This window comes from Polyodon spathula, chromosome 1, assembly GCF_017654505.1.
Source record: "Polyodon spathula isolate WHYD16114869_AA chromosome 1, ASM1765450v1, whole genome shotgun sequence".
Taxonomy (NCBI): domain Eukaryota; kingdom Metazoa; phylum Chordata; class Actinopteri; order Acipenseriformes; family Polyodontidae; genus Polyodon; species Polyodon spathula.
Genome location: NC_054534.1, coordinates 16,861,782 through 16,874,680, shown reverse-complemented (window position 1 = coordinate 16,874,680; position 12,899 = coordinate 16,861,782). Strand labels below are relative to the sequence as shown.

The 12,899-nt window shown below is 35.8% G+C and overlaps 1 protein-coding gene across 4 annotated transcripts in view; it reads left to right on the top strand.

Annotated features, from left to right (window-relative positions):
• The first annotated feature begins 1,359 nt into the window (after positions 1-1,359).
• The window catches only part of pip5k1bb (phosphatidylinositol-4-phosphate 5-kinase, type I, beta b), a 54,561-nt gene continuing 43,021 nt past the window's right edge, over positions 1,360-12,899 (top strand). For 2 of the 4 annotated variants that reach the window (XM_041248642.1, XM_041248664.1), the window contains exon 1: positions 1,360-1,502. The gene's annotated coding sequence lies outside the window, so the exon portion shown is untranslated. Of the gene's footprint in view, positions 1,503-10,161; positions 10,410-12,899 lie in introns of those variants that run through there. The other 2 variants (XM_041248650.1, XM_041248655.1) reach the window with 2 other exon arrangements.

Sequence of the window (12,899 nt, the reverse complement as noted above, 5' to 3'; positions counted from 1 at the left end):
CAGTAAAATGCATGTATGTCCGTAAATGTTGCATTAATTATTTAATACATATTTTATTATATATGAACATAAATTATATAATATATAAAAAATATATGAACTGCTACTTCAATATATATTTCCACATATCACAAATATATGGTTTAAACAATGATATCTTTTGATATTTATCACATGTCATAATGTTAGATACCACACTGAATACTGATGTTGTTTCAAGATGGCGCTCACATTAAAAAGAGCAAAATTCAACACATGTAAAAATAAGAATGTGCAACAGACAATGTGTTGATTTATTTTTCCACAGGAGCAATGCAAAGTGTTCCAAGTGACTATAAAGCCAACCTTTTAATGCACATTGAAATCAGTTCATACAGCTAACTGTGCCCAAGTGCTGAACAGAAGTGGAAGAGGGAGCCTGGCAGGGATTGAATCCCTGAAACACCAGGCCATACATGCTAGGGTTATTTACATTACAACAGCGCTCATGAGGATCCAATTATACTGGCTTTTCTCACTGAACTGTTTCTCATTGGACTCATTATCACTTGAGCAAGGGGAGCGCTGCAGAATGTCACAGTAGGGCTTCTACAATAGCTCCCCAAAGGAGCTGTTCTGACTGGCTGTGTGAGGTAATGTACTGTACAGTGCATCACAAAGAATGAAGAGAAATTAATAGAATCAGTTAAAAAAAAAAGTTATACCAGCTCATGTTCAAAGCGACTAATTACGGCATGAAGAAAACAATAATGTATAACCAGAGAAGTGATTTAGGCTGCCAGTGGTAACCTGTGTGGAGTTATTCTAAAACTCCATTACACCCTAAAGGAAACTATAAGTATCTGGTTGTACAATAATGTAGCTTATTAATTTATATGGAATGTACCTTTCTATACTACTAATAATAATAATAATAATAATAATAATAATAATAATAATAATAATAATAATAATAATAATAATTGTTAAATAGCTTGATAATCTACTGCTTTATTATGCAGTATATACCACATATAGGCTTTCTCCTTTTTTTAAAGTCATTAGCATACATCCACATTTATAGTGCAGCTACAGTGCAACAAATACAAAAACAAACACAAAAGGCTTACAAAGCAATATAATGCACGGTGTCCATCATTACTGTAGATTAAAACCTTGTTTGCCAGCAGGCTTCACCCACATCCTGTGACTAGCTAAACCACCAGCAGCCTGCAGGTGGCCTTTATGAAGCAATGTGCTGCGAGTGCTCGTGGTCCCAGTGAGGTAAAGCGAACGCTTCAAATCTCCAGTAAGCGCAGAGAGGGCGGAGTCCGACTCACGCCTGACAGTGTGCGGTTGCTTAAACAAACAGTGCCTCAGTGAGCTGAATGGGGTGCGGGCTGTGTGCTGGAGCGACTAGCATATACAATATATGTAACCTTTCTGGGATAATTTTAACCGATTTCATTATAAGTGACTGCACCTCCTGAAAGTAAGCATTGGTTTTAGAACCACCGTATCAGGTAAACTTATCTGTATGTTTTCCTTTAATCATTGTAACCGATTCTGGCAGACCTGTTATACTGCCTATGCAATTGTACAACAAATGCAGTACGTTAGTGTGAGGGGTTACTTTGAAGACAGAAGGATATATGGATTATGGTTTGTTATGTGGTTTTACTCCCAAAATATTTAACATAATCACGGGACATAGTTCATACTCTGTTTGTGAGATGCGCAGTTACTGTCATTAGAAAGAAACAAATGGAGGGAAACAGTTGTTTGGAGTAGGTAAGCTATCTGCTGCTTCTGCTGTACTAACCTGTTTTGTTGCACATTGCCTGTTCCACATATTTATGTTTACACTTAGTCGTTTTAAAAAAAAAAAATGATTTGATTTGTTTGCAGTGTATGCATCAGACTGCTATTTGTTGGTGTAAACCGACCTAGCACTGCAGGGTGGTGATGCCGTGAGAATATCTTCAGTTATCTGTAGAAAACTCAGATTTGTAGTAATTGCAGGGTGTACAGTGTTTACACATTGCACGAGTTACTTCTTGTTGTTCTCTTGGAAATGCATTTGCTATGGACGTGCCTGCTGTTGGGTGGTCATAATAACATTTGATTAATGATTCATACGCTTAGATAAAGAGCTAGGTATTTTTTACTGAGCTGTGGGATTTTGCCAGCCTCTGAGATTCCGCGTTGTGACTGATTCTGGTAAAGTGACACCAGGATTCACGACTACCTGCCTCCTCCAAGGCTATAGAAAGGTGTTCTGTTGTGCAGCTGCAGTGTTATTGTTTTGTCTAAAGTTTTTTGCTTTATATCTGTATTTATGTGGCAACAGAGGCTAGGCTGCAGGTGTGGTGAGGAATGGTAACTTAACAATTGTGTCTTGTGTTCGGTTAAGCTTTAAGTGCTGTGAACTGTAAAGGGAAACAAAAAAACAACGTTTAACCCTTAAAACGCTCACTATAATGCGTTGTAGGTTTTTACGTAGCTGATTTAATAAAATTAGAACAGTCGTGTTGTCAGGACATACAGATAAATGTTTTACATTGATTTAAAAAAAAACAAAAAAAACGGGTGCACTGTGAAAATAAGATATGGCCAGTCGACTTCAGATAGTCAGGGTATGTTCAGTGAGTGTGGGTGACGCAACGTACTCTTCCAATATATGACCTAGTATGAGGCACATATACGGCAGTGTACTTTTTAAAACATCAGCTAGCAATAAGACGTGATGAGGTAAACACCTAGAATGATTGTATTCAATTTTAATACAAATGTGTATAGCATACTGGTCTGAATGATTTTCCATGAAGACATATTTTCTTGTATTGTGTGTATATATATATATATATATATATATATATATATATATATATATATATATATATATATATATATATATATATATATATATAAGGTATAAGACGTCACATATTTAACTTTTTTTTTGTTTTTTTGCAAAACCTGTTTTCGGGAAAAGCCCTTCTTCAGCTGTGCAGAAAGAAAAGTAAGTACAGTGCAGTATTTTTCAAGAATTCTGTGGATAGGTTCCAAAGTTCCAAGTTTGAAGGTGAATTCATGTTCCCTTTGTTTTCGAGCAGCATTTGTTCCACAGACAGCTCCCACAGGTGGTAATGTCTTCAGCAGTGTGATTATAGTTGGTGAAATGTCAAGCTACTGAAAATGTAATGGTGTTGATTTGAATGCTTCATAAATGTTCCACAAAGTGGTCTGCGAATCGTTTTTTTTTTTTTTTTCCCCCCAATGTTTTAGACAGCCTCTTATAGGGATACATTACATAATAAAGAAAGCGCAGGTTTGCTGAATAGACAGATACTGGTACTAGTTAGACATGTCAGCTGTTTCCCAACAACAACTCCCTTTCATATCCGTGAGTGTAATTAACCATAAGGTCTAATCCATGAGTTCCAGTTGTCAGCCAATTTCCATTTAACGGTCAGACTTGAATACAGACAGATAATTTCCGTTTCCATTGTACCCCAAATCAAAGATCTGTACTTCCACATAACCTCTTACATCACCCCGTGATGCAGTAAGTAAAGTAAAACAGTAGTCTGGCAGTCATGTGAGCTAAGGCCCCAAGTGATAAGCTTAATCAGTACTCTGCATGGAACTTGATGGTACTTGAAAAACTGGCATTTAATGTTGAGAAATGTTCCATGACAGTCCTCATTGCAAATCCCAGCACTTGCCATGATAACATCAGTAACGGTCATGAAGAAGCTTTGGACCCAGCAGTATAAATATATGTTAGTATGGATCTGTATTAAAGGTTGGAAATTCTTTGCTCACTAAGCTCGCCTTGCTGACATGTACTGGAAGAGATTGCTAATAGTAATAGCAGGTGTTTGGCAGATACAGTGTTCACGACTTGCCTGCAGACACTGCTCTTGAATCATGACCATTGTAAAGGAAAGAAATAAAATGAAAGGGTATTCACAGTATAAATATCCCAATAATGCGACAGTCACTGACATTTTTGTATTTTAAAACTAATATAGGAATGTCCAGTGCCTGAGATGTGTTCATAAACTGATATAACCCTAACTGTCAGGCAATAATGTCTAGAAACCCTACCAAACTCACCTTGTGCATCCACTTAGTTTACTGGGTAAAATGAGGCAATTGGCTTGGCAGTAAGATCACAGGTTGCAGAAGTGAGGGGAAATTAGAGTTGAATATTTCAAATTAGATAGAAAATTGGGGTAAAAATTAATTTCAAATTGTTCAACAAAAAAAGAACGTTTTAATTTGTAAGTATTTGTTTTATTCTACGACATACTGTAGTCTATGCAGTCTATTTATTTTATACTGTGTAATATGTGTATTTTAGAAACAAAAACCAACAGTACACAAATAACTTTTTTTTAGTCATCAGGTTATTTTTTTTGTTTCATCCATATTTAGATAGCCTAGTTGTTTTTGTTACTCAAGGCATTGGGTTGGGCTAAGTCAGTTCATTTTAGTAAGCATAGTAACTGGATACTGTATAAAATAAACATTAGTGACTGTCAGATTTTTAAAATCTTAGGAAAAGGGTTTTAAAGATGTAAATAATGTGGGTTGTTTGGATTTTTTAAAACTGTGTAGTTCTATCCAAATTTGTACAAACCTGGTTATTACCTTTCCTTACAAAATATAATCTATAAACAGGTTTTATGAGGCCGGAACGAGGCTAGCACTTAGCTAAACAATAATAAACAAGCTGTTCTGTTGCACGGCTCCCAAAACCAAGGCTGAATTTTCCAGGAAACAGCTCTAAATGCAGAGGCAGAAGGATTTTATTTTGTCTCCAGGAAAGGGGAAGCAGAATGTTCCGCAGATGCTAGAAATGTTACTGTGCTCATAAAGAGTATTTTTATCTTAACTTTCCCTTAAGATTGTGAATTAAAATAGACTAATAGCTGTAGGCCCAGTATATGTAGGTTGTTCTTTTACTGCTGTGTCTGTGCCCAACTCTTATGTTAAAGCATGACAGAATTTTATAACTTTCTCACAACTTAAAGTTATTGATTGAATTTGTTAACCCGGGACAGGAATCGGATTTATAAAGTTGTTTCGATTGTTGCTGTCCCCTGCGTACCACTCACCCTGTGACTCGGGTCATTATTCTTAATTAGGTGCATACTCGTGGGAGTGCTGGTTATATTATAATTAATATAGTAGTATATATACTGTTAAAAACATCAGTAAAATAGTTTACTATTAACTTTATGTAAATTTGTCAGTGTACATATTGTTTTCTGTATATTGAAAGTCTGTTACAGTTAAACTGCCAATTTTTTTTCTAATTTGTTTTTTTTAAACATTTTGGTTTTCTTTTAAACTGTAATATTTTGTCTCCATACAGTAGCAAAATATTATATATCATACTTCCATTACATATCCAGTAACAATGAGATTAATTGTAATGCAAATCTCTTTCTAGCATGGTTGCCATCAGACAGTAAAAGAAAGATTATTCAGAGTAGAAGTAACTTTATACTGGATTCTCAGAATGCAAGGCACCACAGGAAACTCTGTTTAGGAAGAAAAGGGGCTGTAATTTAAACCTAAAACTAATATCTGGCTTCTGACTGGCATTCCATGAGGGGACTTCTGTAGTTCCTTTGTTAAAATGAGGCTTAATCTATGCAGAGTAAATTATTGGTTATTATTGCTTATCATAGACTTGGTGTTCCTTTTAAAGTTCTTTACCTTTTTAAGTTAAATAGCAGTAGTGTTGTTCTCAAAAAAAAGTACAAGATGGTGCCTTCAAGATCGGTGGTTTTGGTTTTACCTCTGTTTTGTGTTATTCAGATATTTTGCTGAGGACACTTTATTGGTCGCACTGTAGTTACCAGGTACACTTAGTGAGAAGACATGTTTAAGAGCGCTTGGGGAGTTTGAAACTTCTGAATTATTCAAAGTCACCAGGACGTGATGACGACAAGAATGCATTAATTAACATACTGTGATGGAAATATTTCATTCCCATACCAAGTTTCTGTTTTGTAATTAAAACAAAAAATAGTCACTACAGGAAACAGCACAACATACAAAAACAAAGCCACCTGTGCATGGAAAATAATACACTCATAGAGATACTGTATGATGCCACACACTGTATTAAATGCACTTTGACTTGCACTTATCTGCTCCCTAGTTTACTGTATTTAATCCTGTACTTAACCCAATCTGTAGTATTTTGTATTTAACCTGCACTTGTATCTAACACTGATGTAACTATCAACACTGTTATCTGCTGTTGAACTGCCCCGATATCAAATCGTACAGTGTTGTGTATTTGCTGTTATCAGGACTAAAGTCATTGTATTTTGTATCTTGATCTTTTTGTGATTCTTGATATGTATTTTTGTATACAACTGTAAGTCGCCCTGGGTAAGAGCGTCTGCTAAGAAAATAATAATAATAATAATAATAATAATAATAATAATAATAATAATAATAATGTTATACAAAAATTGTTTTGAGGGCTTCATGGCTCTCATATACAGTAAAGAATTAATTTTGTTCTTGTCTGCATAATTGACCCACAAAAAGCATGCACTATTCCAAGAACATGGCTGATTTCCTCAACTCTAAGGCATTGCTAGTAATCATTTTCCACATTTTATATGACACCTAGTATGTTATGAATGCAACAGATGGATTCCACAGAGCTTGACTTAATTGCACCTTTTTAATGTTTATCCCAAGGGATGAAGTCCTTTGTCAAACTTATTAACTTGTTCAACGATGGTGACACAGCAGGTTCTGTACTTGGTTTTCTTTGCAAACACATCATTTTGTTTAATGCTTGGTCACAGTTAGAAGCTTCCTTAAACTAATATAATGCCATTATTATCGGATTTTAAAAAATGTACCCATGTAATTATGTGAGCATACAAAAATATATGTTAAATTACAAATTTGTCAGTGCCAAGTGTGAGTGGAATATCTCTTGTTGGTGTAAGCCCTACTATTTCATTGTGTTACAGTCTGCTTGCTTCTTGGTTTGCAGAGGACCCTTTGATTTTGTCTTAGTTGATATGAGCTACTACCCTGGTATTTAGAGTCCCCATTCGCTAAAACAAGCCTATTGTTATCCAGAATGTGACTGTTTGTTTCACTGTAAAGAATGTCTGAAAAGCTATTTCATCAGACAAATCCAAGAGAAATACTAAGGTGGTAGAATTGCCAGAATATCTATTGGAATTTGAACACCAATTTAGTAGTTTCTTCCTGGCAAGTTAAAAAAAACAAAAAAACAATGTTTTGAGCAACTTAATTCAGTTAATGGTAGTGTACTTTACAATTCCTTTAACAAGCAAGACCAGGTGAAAACCAATACAGCCAACTCCAACTAAAACCTTTGCTGAAGTGTCTTTTTTTAAATAATTGTAGATACTGTAAAGTACACAATACGAAACACCTTAAAACAATAAGGGTGTGGCCAGGCACGCAACCAGGGCCTGTTTGGTATGACGTAAAACTTGAGGGAACAGGCAGTAAGGAAGTTCCTGTTTCACAGATTAACTAGCAAGCCATGCAAAGATCAGGTTGGTTTGTTTGGCTAGGAAAGCAACAGATGCAAAATATCCTGACTTGGAACGGTCACCAAGGTGATAGATAGCATTGTTGCCTATCTGTATGTAAATATTATTTCCTTCTGGTGCAGGCCTGAGCTGGTGTTAGCAAAGTTGGTGGCTTGTGCAAGCTGGTACCAGAGGCCTTTCTTTATTACAGTGTTTGTCGTTACTGTGTATAAAACTGCATGACAAAGATAGAAAGCTATGCAAATGAAGACATTGTTGTTGCTTGGCCATGCAGTGAAAACATGTGCAGAACCAATAGAAAATGTGTTTTAAAAGCATACATGAATAGCATTTTCCTGAGGGAGAAAATAACTTTAAAGACCTTTTGGACAATTCCATGTACTAAATATTTGGTAAGACATAATATTTAATCCTTCACTGTTGTGTGAACATTACAGGTTTTGGTGTGCAAGGTACAATACGAAATGTACTTGTATTATTATTATTATTATTATTTATTTATTTATTTATTTATGTATTTTAAATGAAGGTTAACAAACCAAATCAGTGTGCAGGCTTTTACACATTTCTTATTGATGAATTATCCAATATATAAAAAAAAAAAAAAAAATCACCATGGAATTGATCAGATTATTTGAATGTCAACCAGTGGGATCAGTAGGGGGCTTTCAGTAGTTGAAGGTCAGTGCTATAAATACTGCTTTTCCTATTTAGATGTTTAATACAATATTGTTAAATGAACAGATTGAGCCAGTGTGTTGTATCTAGGTCAAAGGGCAGCAATGGCGGGAAGGAAGGAAGCTAAACCTTCCTACAGTAATGGATTTCTACTTGGCTGTTTTAATTACACTGTAGTTTACTTTCACAGAGGAGCTGTATGCAGAATACTTGTAAGTGATGGTTCTAGGCACCATCTGACATTTGCCATGTTTCGCTGACTCCTTAAAACAAGTGTAAGTGTAATTTACTTGAACAAAACAGCTGCAAAATTGAAAAGGTAGTGTTGGGTTTTGTTTTCTTACTGCATGCTTTTTACTTTGATAACAATCCGGAAGATGTAATGTGATCTTACTAGGAGCACGCCTCCTACATTTACCACTTACTTAGACTTTGATCAGACCTACATACCTACTTGAGTGCGCATCAGTGGTAAAGGTCTAGTTCCAGAGTTTTTATTTTGAAAGAAAAAAAAAACGGAGTTAAAAAAAAAAAAATAATAATTCTGTTGACAGAACATGGTGTTTTAATGGAAAGTCTACAAGTTTAGTACAGTAGGAAAATTGATTTGTGAAATATGCACACCACAGCATGCGATTACTGTAATACGTTCTGATGATAGCAATCTTTTTATGTTGCATTATGCTTCAGAAAATGATGAGACTGCCAAAACATTTATGATCTGATGCTTAACAAGGAAGTTAATAGTAAATGAGTCCACGCTTAAGTGGGAGCTGACCTTATCAAAAGCAGTTATACTATCATAATCACTCCTTTTGGGGTTACTAGTATCCATGACAGCATACTGTATTACACATGGGAAGCTACTAAACTTTCATTATGGTAATCTGTTTCCCAACCAACTAGATTTGCTTAGCACACATCATTCACTGTTTTTGTCAGGGCTTTCATCAGGCCACCAAACCTTATATTCCGAACAGTTCATCCAGTCCTCTGCTGGGGGTCCTGCTGTCATGTATAGCAAATGAAAGTTGTGCTGCTAGATATAAACTTTTTTTTATGTGCACATTACATGCTCCAATAGAGCTGTAGGAGACATTGATAATAAAATGCTTCAAGGGGAATAAAGCTTCCTATTGAAATTCTCTTTTTCTTCTCCTTTATTAACTTTTTCAGGTTTGTCTTTACATTTTTCAGGTTTTTAACTTAAGTAACCTTATGTAAATAATTCATTTGGACAGGTGTGTGTGTGTGTGTGTGTGTGTGTGTGTGTGTGTGTGTGTGTGTGTGTGTGTGTGTGTGTGTGTGTGTATATATATATATATATATATATATATATATATATATATATATATATATATATATATATATATATATATATATGGAGGCTGAAGAAGGTGTCATTTTCAAAAAGCTCAAGCCGGATTTATTTTTACAATTAAGAAATACATAAAGGAAGGGAAGGGGAACTGGGAGTAAAATAACAAAACTCTTCTCATTCCGGAACACACAAACTCCTGTCTGCGAGACCCTACTAGCACTTTCACCCACACAAACTTCCCAGACTGTAGCCCGGCTCAAACCTTTATAGCCTCTGGCCCATCCCCATCTTAGCTCCCTCCATCTACTCAGACTCCCCAGCCCACAGACACTCGCTCATGCAATCCACGACTCAGCCACTCATCTTGCACGTCCCACTTAACAACCCCCTCCCAAAATAACACAACATAACAACCCCCCTCCCCCCTGAATCTAACATAACACCCACCACCCACCTATATACACTCCCTTCAAACCACTCTGACTCCCCACCTCCTTATACATTTGTAGTATAACCCTAACCCTAAGTTCCTCACAACTGAGTTTTAATACACATCTGAAGGTAGAAACATATGTGATATTCTGTAAAAAGACAAAATGTTGATATATAATGTTTGGAGGTTAATTTACAGTTAAGATTTTAAAGGGTGGAAGGATGTTGGTTTTTGGGTGAGGGAGGGCTATGCAGTTCAGCTCTGATGATTGGACACACCCACCTAGACATGTTCTGTCTCCCTGTTTCCCTGACGTTGCTTCGGTTGAACTGTTCTCAGACATGCATGTCTCTTTATACACGAAAACAAGGGGATAAGAGAGAAACACCTGGCTTAAATCTGGTTTTCTTGCTGCTGTTGCACTGTAAGTTTCCTTGGAAAATGTATGTACTGTGTTAAATGTCACAACTTAAAAAAGATGAATTTCTGGATTTAATTGTAAAAGGCTTTTATAATTAAACTAACATGTTACTCGTAGAATGTTACTTCCCACACTAGTATGAAGTAGTAAAGATTAGTAGATTCTGTAGACTGAGAATAGGATTAAACTCCCTCTGCGATAAGTGTTGTACATTGAACTGACCTGTGGAATAAAACTAAATTCAGCTGAGTTTTGCAAACGTATGCACAGGAAATATGTTTACTGTAATGGACTGTAGTTATATCTACAGTATTCTACATTTATTAAGGACAATAACAGCTGGATTGTGCATTCTGAAGGTCTCTTATGTTACAGAGGGAAAAAAAAGGAAAATCAAATGAAAATTCTAATACATAACAAATACAGCAGGCTACTGTGCTCTGTCTAGCCGTTAACAAATTAAATCTAGTGCAGCAGCGTATTGTAAATATGCAAAACAAAGGGGCTTTTTTCTCATGCAATGTGGTTCGAGTACTACAGCAACTCTTCCTGTAATTTGTGTGTCATTAAATTACAGAAGCAAAAAAAAAAAAAAAAAAAAGGGGGGGGGGGGGGGGGGGGGGGTTGTACAGTGCCTCTGTTCCTTTTTTTGTGAGAAATGTATTCTGATCCAGTTCTTCAATAACCACATTTTGTTTTTTTGGGGTTTTTTTTTAAGATAAACTGTGCATACTGTAGGTAAGTAGTGCTTGTGTTACAGGTATAAATGGCTGCTTTCTGGATTTACTTTACAGCTAAAAATAACATGGTGCTAATTTATGATCATTTCAAATGTAGTTTTTAGGTTTCTTTAAAAAACCTGTTGAGTTTACGTAAGTAAACAGGGCAGGGGTCGCCACTGTGAGCAGGTACAGTATTTCAAGCCTGGTTCTTGAGCCCAACACCTTCAAGTTGGTTGTTTCTCATTTGGTAACATTAATATAACATTGTCTCTGTTAAAAAAAAAATGAGTTAATTAAAGACTAGAGTAAATGCTTTGAAAATATGGCCCATGGTGTCATTTTAGCAGCCTTTGATAACTGAGTTGCTATGCGCATCTGTCCTTTGCAGAACTATATAATATATGTTCAACTTTTCAACAAGCCTTCCTATTTTGAAACATTCTCTGAAGGTACACCACTCTCCTTGTTTGCCTTTTCAACCTCTGTGCTTGTTACAGTTTGAGTAAAGCAGGAGGGCACATCGTGTACTGAGTTCTAACCTGAAAGGGAAAAAAAGCATGTGGGATTGAAAAAGTACAAGTGCAAAATCATGGACTTCAACAGCTGTAGTGTCGTTGAATGTGCTTTCTGAATGTAATACTGTAATTGTGTTGGGTTAAGTGTATCAGTCAGAGCTGTATGGCTGATTGAACTGTTTATACAAAACTCCAACGCTTATATTCTGTGGATTTACAATAATGTGTTTTAGCAGGGTTAACACCAACAGGACGTGTATCAAGTTAAAATGTGGCAGCATTTAGATCTGATACTGTTGAGATCATTGAAATGTACCAGTTTTAACAAACAATGACAATAAAGGCATCATTATTGGCAAGCTGGCACAGAACTCTTGTAGTGCAGAGGTAGACACGTGACATTGGTTCTTATTAAGGTCTTTAAAACTGAAGAATGAGACATATCTAATCAACGAGTATAATTCTCTACACACTTTATCTAATTAGTGGCATTATAGCAACAATAGTTAAATACTAATACAGAGAACAATGAGTACATAAGTAGGCTTTATTATGTTAGAGGAAACTTATTGTGATGTCAGTGTTGTTGTAAACCCAGTGTTCTAACTGTAATGAAGAGTTCTTAGAACTAATGACGTAAGAGTTTTACCACTCAGCTTGTTTACAGAAAGGCACTTTACAGGCATTGCATTGCTAAATTGTTTTTCAAGTTTTACTTTCTACAAAAACAGGATTGGTGAGTGGTTTCAGGTATGCATGGTTCCTATTGCTTTTGTAAAAGTTAGGCACCTTTACATGAGTGGTACAGCAGAATAGAACAAACCATTCAATCTCGTTTATTAACTAATGATAAACAAAATCTGCATATGTTTTTCTGGGAATCCATGCCTTTTCATCTGGTATAAATCATGCATGGTGTTGAAAGGCTTTTTTCCCTGCTGTGTTCACCAGATTTTACCAGTGATCCTATTTCTAGCATGAGATATTTGTTTACCGTACAGCAATCCTAAGTCATCCTAAATCAGATTGTTACTGTATTGAAAAACAAACAGTGGAGTTATACGTAAACCTCTAATGGCATGATAATTGTATTTATATTTTAAAACATTTTAATCTCTGTTTGAAATAAACATCCTCTGTAACAAGCTATCATTAGGGTATAGGGCCACCATGGGTAGCCAGGTGTAAGATGCTTGTAAATGTTCTGGATAGATACTTGCCCTGTCCTCAATAATTCTTCCAGTCTGTTCTTTAGA